The sequence below is a fragment of the Papio anubis genome, chromosome 6 (assembly GCF_008728515.1).
Source record: "Papio anubis isolate 15944 chromosome 6, Panubis1.0, whole genome shotgun sequence".
Classification (NCBI taxonomy): domain Eukaryota; kingdom Metazoa; phylum Chordata; class Mammalia; order Primates; family Cercopithecidae; genus Papio; species Papio anubis.
Genome location: NC_044981.1, coordinates 106,599,935 through 106,618,432, shown reverse-complemented (window position 1 = coordinate 106,618,432; position 18,498 = coordinate 106,599,935). Strand labels below are relative to the sequence as shown.

Below are 18,498 nucleotides of genomic sequence, written 5' to 3'. Positions count from 1 at the left end.
CCTTTGAGTTACTTTACAGTTATCTGATTTTAGCCTTCCCTTGCCTTTGAGTTACTCTACAGTTTTGTAGAAAACTGAGAGCAATGTAAAAATCTTTTTTGTCTTTGGAAATGCGAATTTATTCTGTTCAGTGGAATTGTCAGTCCTATTTTCTGTGGGAAAAATCAGGTTCATGTCCATTTGTAAATCCATTTGAATATTCTTTTACTTCACATACATTTGTGCTTCTTTGACTTGTCCTTTGAACTAGTTAAAACATCTTTTCTGCTTCCCACGTATAGTAAATAGGCTAAATAAAATATTTGACAAGTGTTCCTTTTATATCTATATGACAGTTATGATTCTACATTTTCTGAAAATTACCCTTTAACACTGGTTTCCTACTTTTATAAATTAAGCATTTGTTACTTTTTTTATTAGAAAAGGAAGACAGCAGTAAATGTGATTTAAAAGAATATATTGTGTCACAGCTCCACATTACTATGTCTAAATGGCATTTTAATAAAACATCTTGCATTGAATTGTCTTAATATTTCTACAAATAAATTTAATTGATACTTATTAAACACATTATTTTCAAATCAATATCCTATATTGGAGGGTATATAAAGAAAAGACAATGGCCATAATGTTAAACATCTTGTAATAGCTACCATTTTCTTTCTAAATATCAAAATACCTATTTCATTTTTAAATATGTGAAAATATCAACTGTATCTATACCTACTTTTTCAAAATGGCTTTGGTCATTTGTGGCTTGATCCCTATGTTGGAGAAACAATGTGTTGTTGAGAAAAATATAGGCTGCTTTGGGCATAACAGTTATTAATTAGTTAGAACAGGCACTAACATGTCCATATAATCTCACATACTCACAAAAGGCTATTTTCTTTCAGACCCTGGCCATTAAAACATAGTCTATAATAAAATGAAGAGTTAGAGATGGTGGTAATAAAAAGAATGTGATCCATGGCTTTGGTAGGCCAGGCAAATCAACTGTGATTATGCATAAAATACAATGTACACTAGGTTGGAGAAAATACTAGCCATGATCACTGCAGGATTCGTTTCAATAATTGATTATTTTCAATGTGTACAAAATGAGTTTTTTTAATGATTGTTTTTTGGTTAAAGTCCATAATCTAAGAACATGGAGAGAAATGTTATTGTTAAGGGTTTGGAGGACCTCCTTCCCCATTCCCTTGGTTTTCATGAGGAGCAAATTGCCCTAAATCCTTCCAGCTTATTGTTCTTCCTCTGCTCCTTCCCTTGCAGAGGGGTTGAGGAGGAGGTTATGGGTTGCCCAGGAGTATTTAGCAAGTGGCTTTTCCTACACGAGGAAGGATACATCAAAAAGGCGATGAAAGATTCTTTGTCTCTTCAAAATGACCAGCTAGGCTCCACAGAGACAGTTTTGGGGGAGCAATTTGGTTTGGAATCTCCTACTTCATGGGGGAAAGTGGTGCTTCTTTCCCCTGGTTATAGCTGCTTAGATGTGGATTGTTACCACTTGACTTCCAGGTACCATTCATTCTAATTTACAAGGGCAAAAACAAGAAGCTAGTTAGACCTCACCGCATACTCATAGCTAATAGAACGTATCATCCCATGATTCTCATGGCATCCTAGAGACATGCCATGGTTTGAATGTGTCCCTACAAAAGCATGTGCTGGCAACGTAATCCTCAATGCAACAGTTGTGGGAGGTAGGGCTTACTGGGAAGTGTTTAGGTTATGAGAGTGGAGCCCTCATGACTGGATTACTGTCCATTATAGAAGAGCTTGAGGCTGTGAGTTTGAGCTCTTGCTTTCTCTCACCCTCTCTTTTTACCCTTCCACCAGGGAACAACACAGCAAGAAGGCCCATACCAGGTTTCAACCCCTTAATCTTGGACTTTCCAGCCTCCAGAACTGTGAGCCAATAGATTTCTGGTCCTCATAAATTACTCTTTGGTTGCACCAGCATGAAATGAAGTAAGACAGGGAGAAAGTATAGTAAGACAACGTGAAATCCTAATATTTTACATTATTAGATTAGTTAATTGCAGTGGCTTCTTCTCTCTTTCTAAGGCCTATAAGTAACTATCTCTGCTTTCTTCAGCAAGATCTAGAAATAAGCAATGGACATATATGTATTACAACAATGTATTTTGTCTCCCACACCAATGCATTTCCTAATCTAGCTGATCTGAAACTCTGTGAAGAAGGTAGTCCCTCAATTTGAACAGCCTTAGGTTTTGATAGTGTATCATACTGTAGATCTTACTCTTTTGTAACATCAGGTAGAAACAAATCTTTTTCAATTTCCCCAGCTCTAGTAACAAGCATTTAAACCCCAGAGGTCTCCAAAATAGATATAAAATGCATTCCACACAGCCAGAAAGGCATCAGAATTTTCAGAAATTTTTCTCAAGGCTCTTTGAACATCTTAAAGTCCTCTACCATCATATCTCTGTGAGATATGTGAGTCCATTTGCTGGGTTTCAATTAAAATTTTTAGGTCACATTTTCTATTTCATCTTTCTCCTTTGTTAAACAATCGACCTCCCTACGTAGCATTTCCTATTAAAATGTGAATTGTGATATTTTGATTACTTTTTAATATTTATCTTTTTAAAAAAAATTTCTAGAATTTTGAATTAGCATTTCATTTTATAACTCTAACATTTAATTTTTTAACTTTTATATTTTTTCTATAAAAAAAGTAACACTTCATACAATAGAAAACCTAAAAAATACTGAAAAGTATTGGGAGAGGGGAGAAGGGGAGAAGTCATCTATATTTCTTAACAGCTATGAACTTTTTTGCATGTGTTCTTATGAGTTTTTTTCCCTAAAGTTATAATAAAAAAAACTTTCTTTAATAGTGCTTTGTATAGATTTGTGTTACGAAAGTGGGACTGAAAAGATGAAATTTGTCACTTCCTTGGCTTATTCTCCGGCTCTGTCAGTGATTACTCCACCCTTTCCTGTGTTTGTTCCATGAATCATCCACTGAAGACCAGTGAGAGAAAAAGGACACTGAAAAAATAGCCTGTGACTTTTAAACTTAATGGATGGCTGGAGGCTTTTGCTTGTTTTGTTTGTTGGTTGCTTTCCTCCATCCCAGTACAGGGAGCGTCACTAGTTGACTATTCCTTCAGTTGTGCCAAGATGGGGAAATTAAGGCTGAATGATTTCTGGAATTCTAAGTTATCTGAATTTTTTACTTAAAAATAACCCTTTATTCTTTTTTTTTTTTTTTCCTTTTTTTGTTTTGACAGAGTCTTGCTCTAGTTCACTGGGCTGGAGTGCAGTGGTGGGATCTCAGCTCACTGCAACTTCCTGGGTTCAAGCAATTCTCTTGCTTCAGCCTCCTGAGTAGCTGGGATTATAGGCACCTGCCACCACACCCAGCTAATTATTATTATTATTTTTGTATTTTTAGTAGAAATAGGGTTTCACCATGTTGGCCAGGCTGGTCTCCAACTCCTGACCTCAGGTGATCTGCCTGCCTCAGCCTCCCAAAGTACTGAGATTACAGGTGTGAACCAACACACATGGCCTGTTCTTATTTTTAAAAGAAACACATGTTCATTACTAAAAAAATAAGAAAACACAAATAAATACAAATAATTTTTTTCAATAAGCAAACACCAAATAGGATGTCATTTACCACCCATTTCTTCAGAGACAGTCAATGTCACTCCTTCAGATAGACTTAGTGGTTAAATCCATAAATATGCATTAAAATGTTTATTCTAGGCTCTCTTTTAGGCATGACAGTAAATAAGACAGAAAAAGTCTCCATTCACAAGAAGTTTGCATTTTGGTGGAGAAGAACAGACAATAAACAGAAAACAAATTGTGTGCAAAATTGCTTTATATCATTATTAGATTACCATGAAGCAAATGAGCAGAGTGAATTAACACTTACAGAAAAAGAAGAATCTCTATATATGTATCTATTATCTATCTATTTATCATCTGTCTATCTATCATCTATCTATCTATCTATCCATCTATCTCTGTCTGTCTATTTAGTCTATTGTCTATGCATTTATTTATCATCTATTATTATCTATATGGAAACTTTATATTTTCTGCTTTGTAATATCTTTGAACTTCTTATTCTTCCATTGAAAAAAGTGGAACTTTATTCCCTTCCAAGGGGAAAAGTAAGGCAAATTTTAGAAGCATCTTCAAGTCATGGAATCATGTCTGGGTGACACTGGTCTCATCGGTTTTATACTATGCATCTTAGTTTCCTTGTCTGTTAAGAAAGGGCACAAGGTCATCTTCTCTGAATCTGTGGTCAATGAAAGGATTTGAGGGGTCTCCTAAAGTAGTGTGCAGAGTTTTTTTTTTTATATTTGCAATTAAAGATTGCATTAAAGTTTCAAAAAAAGTGTATAAACTCACAGTCAAGAGCTACTGGAATTGGATTTAATTCCAGTGCCCCAACACCGACGGTCTATGAAATCTTTGTCACGGAAATTTGGAAGCTGTTGACATTCTGACAATATCAGGATGCATTCATATTTATCTAGTATATTTGAGTCAGTTCAAGTTTGAAGCAATATTTTGGAATTTTACGTAAAATTTACTTCTAGTTTTCTCTTGAAACCCTGCCTCTTATCTCTGTTTTTGGATTCTCTAATCTCCTAATCTCTGCAGATTTTCATTTCTGCTCTTGCAGAGTGGGTTTACTTGTGTAGTTGTGCCTGTAAATAAAGAATCTCACACACACATACACACACACACAATCTCAGTTCCGATGAATTTAAAAAGCAAGACTAAAAATGGCTTCACAATCATATGCTATGGTCTGGAATATAATAATTTAAATCACTGATCACAAAATAAATAAAGTGTGTGTGTATATTGGAGGCTAGGAAAATGAGAGACAGCTGCCTTAAATCTTACTGGAATAGGCAGGGTAAGTATAAACAAACAAACAAACAAACAAACAAACAGCAAACATGACAATGATGAAAGTAACCCAGGTCTTCAGGGTGGTGCAGCAGACTCTTTGATTCCTTTATGTGCTCATTTTTCATTCTGAAAAATAAATGTAGCCACCTCCTTGTAATTCACTCTTTCCAGTGGAAAATATAATCAATGGTAACTGTATTTATTTATGCAGAATTTTATACCCCATTGACATCCTCAAAATGAGTTTTCCAACATCCAGAAAGAAAACTCTCCAATACATGTCAAGGGATTTAAAGTACCTTCCTACCGACTTGTATTGTACGCTGAAACCAACACTGTGTCAAAGAAAAAACACTTACGTTCCTTCACTGACGTGTCGTGTGTGCCCATTCATTTGTTTTTCTACTATTGAGTGTCGGCATTGATTCCTCTTTCCTGAAATCAAAGAGAAGAGAGCTCCAGGTTTTAGATTAAGAAAGAAAGCTCATAGATGTGTGGATTTTAGTGACAAAAGGAAGAAAAAGTCTCAAGATCTCAAACTGGAAGCCTGCTGACTAATTGTATTTTCTAGCTCATTATGTTGGTAACTATAGTTCATCGCATGGACAAGTACAGCTCACCCTATAATCTATGTGCATATCAAATTTCTGTAAGTTGATTTATATTTAAAACCCACTTTATATGCTCCCTTGCTCAAACTCTGTGAGGGCAGGTCTATCCTGTTCACTGTTGAGCTCCCAATATTAATGCAGTGTTTGGCATGTATAGAGACCTTAGTAGTAATTATTTGAATGAATACCTAAAAGAATGGCTGAATAAATGAGTTAATTAATGAAGATACAGTACTAGGTGAAGCTACTAGTTAAGACTTCCAGTGACTAATTTCTATACATGTACATTTTCCTGATGGCAAGTTCTCAAAACTCACTTAAGTACTCTAGTGATTATTTTATTCAAGAGCCACTTTTCCCTCCTCTTGTTAATAGCTGCAATGAACTGAGGCTTTTGGGCAATATTTCTACAAGATTTTATTTTCTATTTAGATGTGGAATGACTGGGAAATGTTACAGTTTTTTTTGGCTGAATATTCCTGATGTACGGTAATTTTGGTATGCAGTGTTTAGTCTATACAGTTATTCTGGAAGTTCTTATAACATCCTGTGGCTGAGGAATCCAGAACCAGAAAGGGACACGGGTCTGGGGAAACTTACCAAGTTCTGGGGCTTGCAATTGGAAGCCAATGTGTTTGTCCAAAGGCACTTGGAGAGCTCAGGCTTAATCTGGGCAGGAATAGGGGTTGTAGCAAGAATGGAAGCAGCCTGGGATCAAAATTAAGCATGGGATGGTGATGTGATATCTGGTTTCAGGCCTAGGTGGGATGCTGCAAGAGAAAGGCTGGCCTTGTGATGAAACATCAATTCTAGAGCCTCTATTTGGACCTGCATTAATATGACATGATCTGAGGCAGGCCATAGTTTGGAGGCAGGAGCAAATATGCCCAAGGGCAGATTTAAGATCTGTCCTACACCAGCTCTACAATGTTGAGCCAAATTCCAAATGGCAAGGCTAATTTCAAACTCCATGTGGAGGAGTCGAGGGCTGAAATCTGCTTTCCACTGTATTCTGGAATAACTCAGGGACCAGGAGGGGTGTATCTGTACATGAGGGTTCCTAAGTACTATAGGTGTGAGGCTTGAGAGAAGCAGACTGATAAAGTCAATCCATCAGGAAATCAGCTCCAAGTCTTTGTTCCAATAATTCTCATCCATTTGTAAATCAAAGCTCTGGGTATCATTGTTAACAATAAGAGAAACGTGCAATGTGTCAATTTGCAGCCCGACGTTACACTTCTCACAAATATTACATATTTTTTCAGGTTCCCCCCACATTATACACGTGTAGGCACAAGCAAACACACACACACACACACACACACGCACACAGGCTTAGTGTTCAGGTAGGAGCTTGTCAAGGAAAAAATAAATCTAGACTTAGGATTTTATTCAAAATCCAAAAGGATTCTTTCCATTCAAAAAGACTGTTGTAAAGGGAGTGAGGGGAGAGAGACAACTGCACTAAGCGGGGCGGCAGGTATTGCCCTAGAGTGAATGCTGGGACAATCAGGTCTGCGAAAAGGAGTTTTCATTTACAGAGAGAAGTAGACAAAGCTAGAAAGAACTGGATGCGAGGTAGTGGAATGAAAGGGTCTGGGTCAGATCGCAGATCAGAGAATGTTTGACTTTGAGGCCAGTGTGTTCTCAGGAGAGGCTGCCTGGTGGCTAACGCTGAGGGAGGGCTGAAGTTTAAGGACCTGGGGGAAGAAGAGAAGCTTGACCAAGATTTATTTCAATAGATCAGCAGAGGAAAGTAGTTCAGCTCCTCCTTTATGAATCAAGAAAGGGAATTTGGGGAGTCTGTGTCTCCCTTGTCTTAACTTGTCCTAGGTAAACCAGGGGACAGGTATCTGTAAATCTCAGTCCTATGGGTACAGTGGTTATTTGCAGTAAGCCCTTTTCTGTTTTTTTTTTTTTTTTTTTTTTGAGACGGAGTCTCGCTCTGTAGCCCAGACTGGAGTGCAGTGGCCGGATCTCAGCTCACTGCAAGCTCCGCCTCCCGGGTTCACGCCATTCTCCGGTCTCAGCCTCCCGAGTAGCTGGGACTACAGGCGCCCGCCACCTCGCCCGGCTAGTTTTTTGTATTTCTTAGTAGAGACGGGGTTTCACTGTGTTAGCCAGGATGGTCTCGATCTCCTGACCTCGTGATCCACCCATCTCGGCCTCCCAAAGTGCTGGGATTACAGGCTTGAGCCACCGCGCCTGGCCCTGCAGTAAGCCCTTTTCCAAAACACAATAGGGTGCTGGATTCCCTGGACATTCATTGTTTTCCAGAATCACAAGGCTCAGGGAGGATTTGACATTGCCAAGCTCAACTCTGGGGCAGGCTAGGGTCTTACTTCACCCTAGAAAGGCATGGAAGCTGTTGTACATCCTGGTTCCTGCTTAAGATGGCTCCTTTTGTCTCAGGTCCATGCTGCTCTAGTTGGCTGGTGGAAAGAGGATAACGGGGGATCATGGAAGTGACCGCAGGAAGGGCTTGCTTATTGGCCCAGCCCCTGACACCAAACGGGCCAAACCTCTAGCCATCCAGACCACTGCAGGCAAATGCCTAACTCACTGAATTTATGAAATTCCTTCTCTGCTGCCTACATTCCCAATAGTGAAATCCACTTACCAGGCTAAATATATTCAGGGAATTCAGAATCTTGATAGCATGAATACTAACTTTCTGGATGACTAATTTTTTTGGTCTCTCTATATAATGTTAGTACAAGGGGTTGGCTTTTCCAAGGCCAACTCAGCATGGTCATAAAACTTGTCCTTATAGTGATCTGATGAACAAAAGAAAGGTTGTGGCCTGGTGTGGTGGCTCACACCTGTAATCCCAGCACTTTGAGAGGCTGAGGCAGGTGGATCTCTTGAGGTCAAGAGTTCAACACCAACCTGGCCAACATGGTGAAACCCCATCTCTACTAAAAATACAAAAATAAGCTAGGCGTGGTGGCGAGCACCTATACTCCCAGCTACTTAGGAGGCTCAGGCAGGAGAATCCCTTGAACCCGGGAGATGGAGGTTGCAGTGAGCCTACATCATGCCACTGCACTCCAGCCTGGGCCACAGAGCTGGAGTTTGTATTTGTATGCAAGCAACCACCAAGAAATACCGTAGCATTTTTTTTTTCTGCATACATTTAAAAAGTAAAGATCCATATGATGCCGGGCCATTGGCCTGGGAGGAAAGAAAGGCTAGCTCAAATAAAATATACTGTTTCTGATTAAGAAAACACTTTTTATTCATATGAAGTATTTATTAGGTATTGGATTTTATAAACTGTTTGGTCCTGGAGTCTTTATTTTAAAAAGGTTATTCTGAATGCATTACCAACTATCCTGTGGAATATTTCACATAAAAGGAAGCAAAAAATGTGTAAATGTAAACAGGCTAATTGTATGCAGATATAAATTATGGATGCTGGTCTTATGAAAAAGCATTGCTGATTTGCAGGGGTCTTACTCAGCAGCTCTGTGTCTTGTCTAAGGGGATATTTAGTATGGCTGTGATGTGCAGAATTTAAAACAAAACTTTGAATTTTGGAGAGTAAAATATAGCCCAATTGTGCTAAGATCACACCGTGGGGAGAATGAGGTTTTTGTCTACCTTATTGTTCTTGACGTTGACACTCATTAGCTCTGTTATCCTACGTGTGCTCTTGTCTCCAGATGCTGTGCAAGGGCAAAGGTTTGGTCAGGCCTGTTTATGGGTCTACAATGCTTCTCAGTAGTCACTGCAGGTGACACTGTCTCCAACACTCTACATGGTTTTCATTGCTCAAGTGGGCATGTCATACCCACAGCTAAGGTTAAAAAGGCATCTGGAGTCTCAGGTGATCTAGGTTACTAAAGATTCCACCCCCTGACCCCCGTCACTTACAAAACAAATGAAAACAGGAAACTTATAAAGGATGCTATAGACAAAAAGTAATCGTGTAAAATGGTGCAAACAGAAACCTGTGGTGTGATTACCTCTGATGCTGGAAGTGTGCCAGGCAACCACCAATTTTTATCTAAGTTATGCCAGCACGTTCAATTTTTATCGAAGTTATGCCAACACGTTTAACCTTGAGTTAAAGAAACCACCCATCCCATCCCAAAGCACTGAGGAAATAGGGAAAATGAACAACTTTCTACATGTAAAATAATTGGTCTCATATTTTATGATACGTGACACCGAATGTTGTAGAGATTTATGTGGACAGCATAAACCTTTATCTGACATGTGATGCAAATGCTTCACAGTAAATAATTAACTAGAGCAGCCTGACTTTCCTTTCCAGGAATCAGGTACTGGTTAGTCCAGGGCAGAAAGACAGACTGGAACAATGAACAAAGGCATTTTGTCCTTGTTCTAAACTATGAATAATAAACTTAGTATTTAGAAACAATGGGAGTTTCTCAGGTCTATAACGATAAAATATACTTTAAGGTAATTTTAATGCAGTCTAAAGAAGGTAGCCGCCATATTAACTCTCTGGAGGAATGGAATAAATTATATAGCAGAGTTCTCCTGCAGGATAGAATAAAAAACACAAAAAAGGCTTGCAGTCAGGCACAGGATCTGCATTTTCGCTTGAACTGTAATGTTTGTAACTAAGTCACTCACCATGAGAATGTTTTATGGTTTGAATCTCACTATAGGCCAGATTATCTGGAAGAAGATTGGCCTTGCTCTTGGTTCTTTTTTAAAACTTGCTCTTCGCCATAATGCAGCTTTTTGCCTACCTTTGAAGAGTTCCTTATAACAAATTTCTCTTCTCCGTAATTTCCAGATTTCTTAGCTGGCACATGATATCCAGGGCCTTTCCAACACAATTTAGTGGGTCACCTAATTTAAATGAACTACGTTGTATCAAAGTGTTAACATGTCGGCTTCTCTGAGCCAAAATACTTAGGTTTCCATTGGTAGCCAAAAAAATGAACTTTAAGCTAGCACTTTAGGGTCATCTATTTAACAAATATTTATTGAGTGTTTTCTGTAAGCAAAAGTGACAACAAAATATTGTCTTAATAATCTTTTGAGGCCGGGCGCAGTGGCTCATGCCTGTAATCCTAATACTTTGGGAGGCTGAGGTGGGCAGATCATGAGATCAGGAGATTGAGACCATCCTGGCCAACATGGTGAAACCCTGTTTCTACTAAAAATGTAAAAATTAGCTGGGTGTGGTGGCATGCACCTGTAATCGCAGCTACTCGGGAGGCTGAGGCAGGAGAATCACTTGAACCTTGAGGGCAGAGATTGAGATTGTGTGCACTCTAGCCTGGTGACAGAGTGAGACTCCATCTGGGAAAAAAAAAAAAAAAAAAATTTTTTTGAGATTGGCATGAGCCCAATTTTAAGATGATATAATTAAGGTCACAGATGTTAACGATTTGTTGCTGCCTTTTGTTGTCCTTTGTAATCGGTCTTGGATGTTTTGTGTACAGAAGTCTGTCAAGTAGAGACTAGCAGACGATTTGGTTAATTTCAGATGTGTGCACAGGCTGGGGCATGGTGGCTCATACCTGTAATTCCAGCACTTGTGGGAGGCCAAAGCAGGAGGATCTCTTGAGACCAAGATTTTCAGACCAGCCTTTGCCACATAACAAGACCCCCTTCTCTACAAAAAACACAAAAATTAGCCAGGTGTGGTGGCACATGCCTGTGGTCCCAGTCACTTGAGAAGTTGAGGCAAGAGGGTTGCTTGAGACTAGGAGGTTGAAGCAGCAGTGAGCTGTGACCATGCCATTGCACTCCAGCCTGGGCGACAGAGCAAGGCCCTGTCTCTGAAAAGAAAAAAAATAAAACCCAATATGTGGACAGCCTGGTCATATTCCAATCTGAAGTCATGATAATCTGATTTGATAGTGTCTACTGCCTACGTTGTCCAGGCAATTACCAAGGAGCCCCTCCACCTTCTGCTGGGTAGACTCAGATTTGCTAGTTTGAAAACCGGAGATAGCCATACTTTTCATAGAAAACACCACTATTCCCTGTCAGTTTAGATCTAAAAGAGGTTCCTGAAAGAGATGGAAGATGGTTTAGTTGTAAGGTGCTTATTCCCCTTCCCCATCCAACAACACCCCAGTAAGCCCAGTAAAAGCTCCCCACCCCTAGGCAGGCATTCACTGCGGGATAATAAAGCTGACAAGTAAATGATAAATTATGGGACATACCTAAACACTGATTTGGTTGGACAAGTTATCTCAGCTCGAAATGTGGACTTATTTACTGAAATCTAAAGTTTAGAACATATGTTTACTACTACTAAGACATATTTACTAACTCTGTAAATGTAACCAAAAAAACCTGTTCATAATGGCTACTGTATCTGAAAATTATTGCTATAATAACTGGAACTCCGTAACATTTTCTTAAAATTCGATGGCTTATTTTCCCTAGATAAAAATTCTACTTGTATATTTAAAAAAAACCTTTTTGATGCTGTAAAAATGCAGTAATAGAATTCTGGAAGGCCACTTCCTTATGGGGCACCTAAGAGCTGAATTATCAAAGAGAACCCAGAGAAGTGGGGGAATTCGTCCAAATTTAGAAGGGCTTAATGAGCTCATCTCTGACTTTTCATCTAGATCTGCAAATGAGCTGAAAGCTGAAGCTGTTTTCACAGGCAGAAAACTGGACTTTGGTGGACAGCCACAAAAGAGTATGTGACCTTTTATTCAAGAAAAGATGAATAGCTATTTGTGGATACTGGAAATGCGAAGGTAATGTCTACATCCCCCAGGGAAGCCACAGCCCCGAACTCAAGGCTATCTAAGCGTTTTCAAAAGTAAGACTAGATATTAATTTAGACTAGTAAGCAGCAAAGGAAGTTTTACCAAAGCATCAAAAACGGTGCTCTTATTGCTTGTGCAGCTTAATTCTCAAGTTGAGTTTGAACCACAAATTTAGATTCTGCTTTATCATCAAATAAATTAAATGTGATCATTTGGAAGTGGATTCAGTTTTTTTGTTTGGTTGTTTGTTTGTTTTTAAGTTTACTACTCTTCTTGATTCCATCCAGAAAATGGAAGAATTTAGACGTCAAAACTACTGGATTCTACTCTTCTTAGTTACAGGGTCAGGTCAATTTAAAGTTTAAGATCCTAAAAATGAATTATGGGCACTAGAGACTAAAATACATATATAACATGCTGTAGCATTTCATATTAAAATGTTGAATACATTTAATAATGAGGTAAATTAAAGGGGACCTTTTTTTTTTGAAAAATTCAGCACTCCTGTGCCTGGTCTAGAATCCATCAGGCAGTTATAAAATGAAGAGCAGAGGCCAACTGACTGTAAAATGCAAAATATGTTTGTGTATGACAATGGTGTGAAAAGAAAGCTTGTCTTGTCTTGTGAGAAATAACTGTGCCTCGTGGCTGAGAGGAGCTGTTGAGGATTGGTTCCTCCACTGCATGAACAATCAAGCTTACAGAGTATGTGTAAATCTATGATTTCTGTTGATTTATGTGATTTGTGTCTAATTTATTCATCAGTGAGTGCTGAATAAATACATATGAAAGAAGATTTTAAAATATGTGAACCCAATATATAACACATTTCTTACTCAACTTAACACTGATAATCTGAAAATTTAGGATGCAGCCTGGGCAACATGGCAAGACCCCCTCTCTACAAAAAAATAGAAAAAGTAAACAAATTAGTCAAGCTTAGTGGTGCATACCTAGAGTCCTAGCTACTCAGGAGGCTGAGGCAGGAGGATCTCCTAAGCCCAGGTAGGTTGAGGCTACAGTGAGCGAGATAGTGCCACTGCACACCAGCTTGGGCGATAGAGTGAGACACTGTCTGGAAAAAAAAAAAAAAAAAAAAAAAAGAAGATATGTCACTGGGAATTCAGGAAAGTTTCAGCTCTTTTATTATTAAGCTACTATATTGGACACGGGACAGATATGAAGGTGTATTTGTGAATTGACTGACTAATTTCAGAAGTGTAGTTCAGGCTACTCTTTAGAACTCAACTTTCTTTCTTAAACAGTGTCTCTGATGTGGTTCCCCACCCATTTATTGGAGCAACTTCTGTTTCTTTTTCAACTGGAAGAGTGTTCTCTAATCTTTACAGAATGTGTCCCTGGGTTTCTTCCGCTTCTAATTTCCTTAGTAATAGGAGAAGACATCAGATGTTATGCCTAGGACTTGTGCCAGCCCTCTGGGCTCCCAGCTCAGGCTCTGCTAATGACTTTGTTTAGGCCAATACTCTTACACCTCATTGCTCCCATCTCTGCCATCCCTTCTTGGGAATGACAACACAGGGCCTGAAAAAAAATACAAGCTACTCTTAAGTATAATATTGTTACTTCCATATTATAGCCATTTTTAGATGATCAACACCTATAATTTTATTACTGACAACCACATAAGACATAGCCTTGATTTAGTTGTGGTTAGACTAAATATATATATTTCCATATAGAAATATACCCACTATGACTTTTTCTCATTCTTTTATCTCTCTACTAACCAATATTAGTGTGTATAATAATTTTCTGTTTAATAGATTTAGCCCAAAGCAAAGCCAAACGAAGTTGAACTGCAATAATGCTTCCTATTTATATATTAAATTACAGTTTGTAAAGCATTTGGAGAATTTTTACACATTTACTGTCCAAACAACTTTGCAAAGTAGTTACAGAGTCAGGTCAGTTTAAAATTTAAGATTCTAAAAATGAAGTATGAGCACTAGACACTAAAATACATCTATAATATGCTGTAGCACTTCACATTAAAATGCTGAATACATTTAACAATGAGGTAAATAAGAAGAGGGCATTTTTTGGAAAAATTCAGTACTCCTGTGCTGTTATCCCTATTTTACAGATGAGGAGAATCAGACAGGTGAGTGACTTGGCCAAGGTCACATGCCTAGTAAGTGGCAGACCCGGTAGTCAGGTCTAATGGCTATAAATTGGAGTATGTCACAGTACACAAGGGGAAGGAGAAGGCCCTATGTAAGCATGTGTATCTCCTTTCATGTTAAATTTCCTCACTAGCAATTTCTTTCTCTTCTCCGTTCCTTCCTCCCTCCCTCTGTCCCCCTTTTCTTTCTTTCCTTCTTCTTTTTCTCTCTTTTTCTTTTTTCCCTCCCTCCTTCCTTCCCTCTCTCTCTTCCTCTTTCCCTCCCTCCCACCCCTCCTTTATTCCCATCTTTCCTTCTTTCAACCACTCTCAGTGGGCGTTTATGATGTCCTAGACACTCTTCTTAATATTGAAGGTAAAATGATGAAGAAAACAACAAAAAAAGTCAAACTAGGATGTGGAGTACCACAGGAATCAAACTGAGCTTTTTATCTTCCTGGCATAACATGACAAAATATGTACTTCTTGCTCATGGAAATCTGGTGCAGGTTGGAGGCCCTCCTTCTCCTGGGGTTGTACCATCTGGAAAAGGCAGCTTCCAAACAGTCATGGCAGCAGGGGAAAATTGCAGTGAAGAAGACACCTTGGCTCTTAATGATTTGGTCCCGAAGTGACACAAGTCGCTTCTGCTCACAGTCCACCTGGCCTCTGCCATGTGGGGAGGCTGGGGAATACCAGGGTGAGCAAACTATCCTTTTCATAGCCCCTGTCCTCACAGAGCTTTTAGTCTGTAGGTGGGGAAGGCACAGATAATTAATAAGTGAACAAGTAATTGCAAACAGTGATATGTACAGTAAAGAAAATAGGCAGTAGCAGGTAATCATAGACAGAGCCCAGAAAAAATTGGGGACATGGAGAAAATCTCTGAGGCTTTAGCCTTGTGGGAGGGCATCCAGGTGAGATGTGCCCAGAAAACGGGAGATAATATACGTGGGATGTTTTAAGCCACTAAGTTTGTGGTAATTTACCATGCAGCAGCATTAAAATACTACAAACAGTGTCACAGTTTTCTTTTAATCTGTTAGTTAATATCATACTTAAGTTTTTATTGTGGGCGTTTTTGACTTCTTCTTTAATAGTTTGTTAAAATTGGAATACGTGCGAAAAGAATATTTAAAATGTATGTCACAAATATAAAGTAAAACAATAATTCAAATACCTCCTAGCTTATGAGATAGACTTTACCAATCCTCAAAGAGTCCCTGGGTATACCTCCACAAACCTCCGAATATCAGAAGTAAACAACATCTTGAATTTTTTTATCTGTTACTCCTCTGCTTTTGTTTGCAGATTTACCACATCCTTTAAACAGAGTCTCATTTTGCTTTGCACACCTTTGACCATTTTATGAATGAATCATACTGAAGATGTTCTGCAAATTGCTTTTGTTTTTCACCATTGTGTTTAGAACATCAACTATGTTGATGTGTGTAGCTTTATCTTATTAATTTTTTTCTTTTCTTTTTCTTTTTTTTTTTTTTTTGAGACAAAGTCTTGCTCTGTCGCCCAGGCTGGAGTACAGTAGCGCGATCTTGGCTCTCCGCAACCTTCGCCTCTCGGGTTCAAGTGATTCTCCTGTCTCAGCCTCCCAAGTAGCTGGGACTACAGCCACGTGCTACCACATCTGGCTTATTTATTTATTTATTTATTTGTTATATCTTTTTTAGTAAAGACATGCTTTCATAATGTTGGCCAGGTTGGTGTCGAGCTCCTGACCTCAAGTGATCCGCCTGCCTCAGCCTCTCAAAGTGCTGAGAATTCCGGTGCGTTTATTTATTTATTTTTCATTTCCAGAGAATATTTCATCTTACGAGTATACCATGATGTATTTATCTATTCTTCTCTCCAGGGACATTTGGGTTGTTTATTTCCAGGATTTTTTCCTGTTATAAACATCGCTAGGATGTACATTCTGGTCTATGCCTGCCAGTGAAATAGCTGGATCATAAGTTATGCACATTTTCAACTTTTCTAGGAAATGTCAAATTATTTTCTGAAGTGTTTGTATCCAATTACACTCCCACCATTGGTTTGTGAGAGTTCCCACTATTACATTCTTGCCAAAATGTGTTACTATCAAGTGTTTTTTAACTTTTGCCAATCTGGCGAGTGTGCGATGATATCCCTTTGGTTTTATTTGGCATTTTCACAATTAATCCTGCTGTCAAGCCTTCTCTTCCTAGATGGCTGAGATGCCGTTTGCATTTCTTCTTAACGTGAGGGGCCTCAAAGTCACGGATTGAATCAGTTAGGCTTCCAGAAGGAAACAAGCAGCGCACCCACACGGAGGAATTGGAGGAGATTTTAATAAAAAGATGATTTACAAAGTTGTGGGCCGGATCCCAAAGCAGGTAACAGTGCTGCTACTCGTTACACTCTTAGGCTGGAAGGTGTGAAGGAAGGGAGGGTAACGGCCCTGATTCGATCCCTGGGGAAGGGACCAGAGGTTGTAATGGGAGCTGTGCAGGATGCCGTCAGCCTCAGGTGGCCCCAACAGAAAGAGGTGTAAGGGGTTGGGAAAGATAAACTCTCTGACGTCAGTCTCTGTCTTCTCTCTCATCTCCTGCCAGCGTTTCCATTTTTGACCCCCCAGGAGCCACAGGGACCAGGGAACCTACTGCTATGATCCTTACAGGCCCAGAACAGGGTGTAGAAAGGAGGAGAATGGGTCTGAGGGGCAACATGAAAGTCTCCAGCCAATATGCTGCTTTTCTACTGCATTGGTTTAATTTATCTTAGTGATATGTATGTGTTATAGAAGCACAGATGTTTCTTTAGCCTCTGCCCAGCTGATTTCTGTGTGAGAATCCCACACCTTTACCAAGTACCCATTTGCTATTTGGCGTGAAATGTTTCTCTACATTGAGTTACAATTTGCCTTCCTAAAACATGCAGTCATCAATCATGTTCCAATTCCCCTGAAAGAATGGGCCTTCAAAATCCAGAAGACATATTCCTAGGTATTTTTTTGCATGTGGCTCTTGTAAATGAGATTCCATTTTTGTTTAATTCTGTTTGAATGTTACTGGTGTATAGAACTGCTACTGATTTTGTACATTGATTTTGTATCCTGAAACTGAAGTCATTTATCAGTATTAGAAGCCTTTTGGCAGAGTCTTTGGTGTTTTGTAGGTATAGAATCCTATCATCAGTGCAGAGAAATGGTTTGACTTCTCTTTTCCTATTTGGGTGCCTTTTATTTTCCCTCTCTTGCCTGAATGCTCTTGTCTAGGACTTCTAGCATTATGTTAAATAGAAATGGTAGAGCAAGTGTCTTTGTATTGTTTCACTTAAAGGAATGCTTCCAGCTTTTGCATGTTCAGTGTGATGTTGGCTGTGGTTTGTAATTAGATGGCTCATTATTTTGAGGTGTGTTTCTTCAGTGCCTTGTTTGTTAAAGGTTTTTTTTTTTTTTATCATGAAGGGATATTGCATTTTATTAAAACTTTTTCCATGTCTGTTGAGATGATCATATGGTTTTTGTTTTTAATTCTGTTTATGTGGTAAATTACGCTTACTGATTTGCATATGTTGAACCAACCTTGCCTCCTAGGAATGAAGCCTACTTGATCCTGGTGAATTAACTTTTTGTTGTGCTGCTGCATTTGGTTTGCCAATATTTTGTTGAGGATTTTTGCAGGTATATTCAGCAGGAATATTAGCTGGCAGTTTTCCTTTTTTATAGTTTCTTGGCCAGGTTTTGGTATCAGGGTGATGCTGGTTTCATAGAATGAGTTAGGGTAGAGGTTGCTCCTCAATTATTTTGGAATAGTTTGAATAGAATTGGTATCGGCTCTTGTTTGTACTTCTGGTAGTTCAGCTATAAGTTCATCTGGTCTGGGGCTTACATTGGTAAGTAGGTTTTTGTTAATGATTCAATTTTGGAATTTGATACTGGTCTGTTACAGTGTTTCAATTTCTTCCTAATTATTGGAAGGTTGTGTGTTTACAGGAATTTATCCATTTCCTCTAGATTTTCTAGTTTGTGTACACAGAGGTGTTCATAAACGTTTCTGAGGATCTTCTTTCCGTGGGATTGGTTGTAAGGTCACCTTTGTAATTTCTAATTGTGCTTATTTGGATATTCTCTTCTTTTTTCTTTGTTAATCTATCT

General features: G+C 38.8%; 1 long non-coding RNA gene across 4 annotated transcripts in view; it reads left to right on the top strand.

Annotated features, from left to right (window-relative positions):
* Positions 1-18,498, top strand: part of LOC103883934 — a 115,926-nt gene that overhangs the window by 16,674 nt on the left and 80,754 nt on the right. For 2 of the 4 annotated variants that reach the window (XR_001902034.3, XR_001902033.3), the window contains exons 3-4: positions 12,095-12,229; positions 16,568-16,735. This is a non-coding gene — a long non-coding RNA (uncharacterized LOC103883934). Of the gene's footprint in view, positions 1-12,094; positions 12,465-16,567; positions 16,736-18,498 lie in introns of those variants that run through there. The other 2 variants (XR_002521702.2, XR_002521703.2) reach the window with 1 other exon arrangement.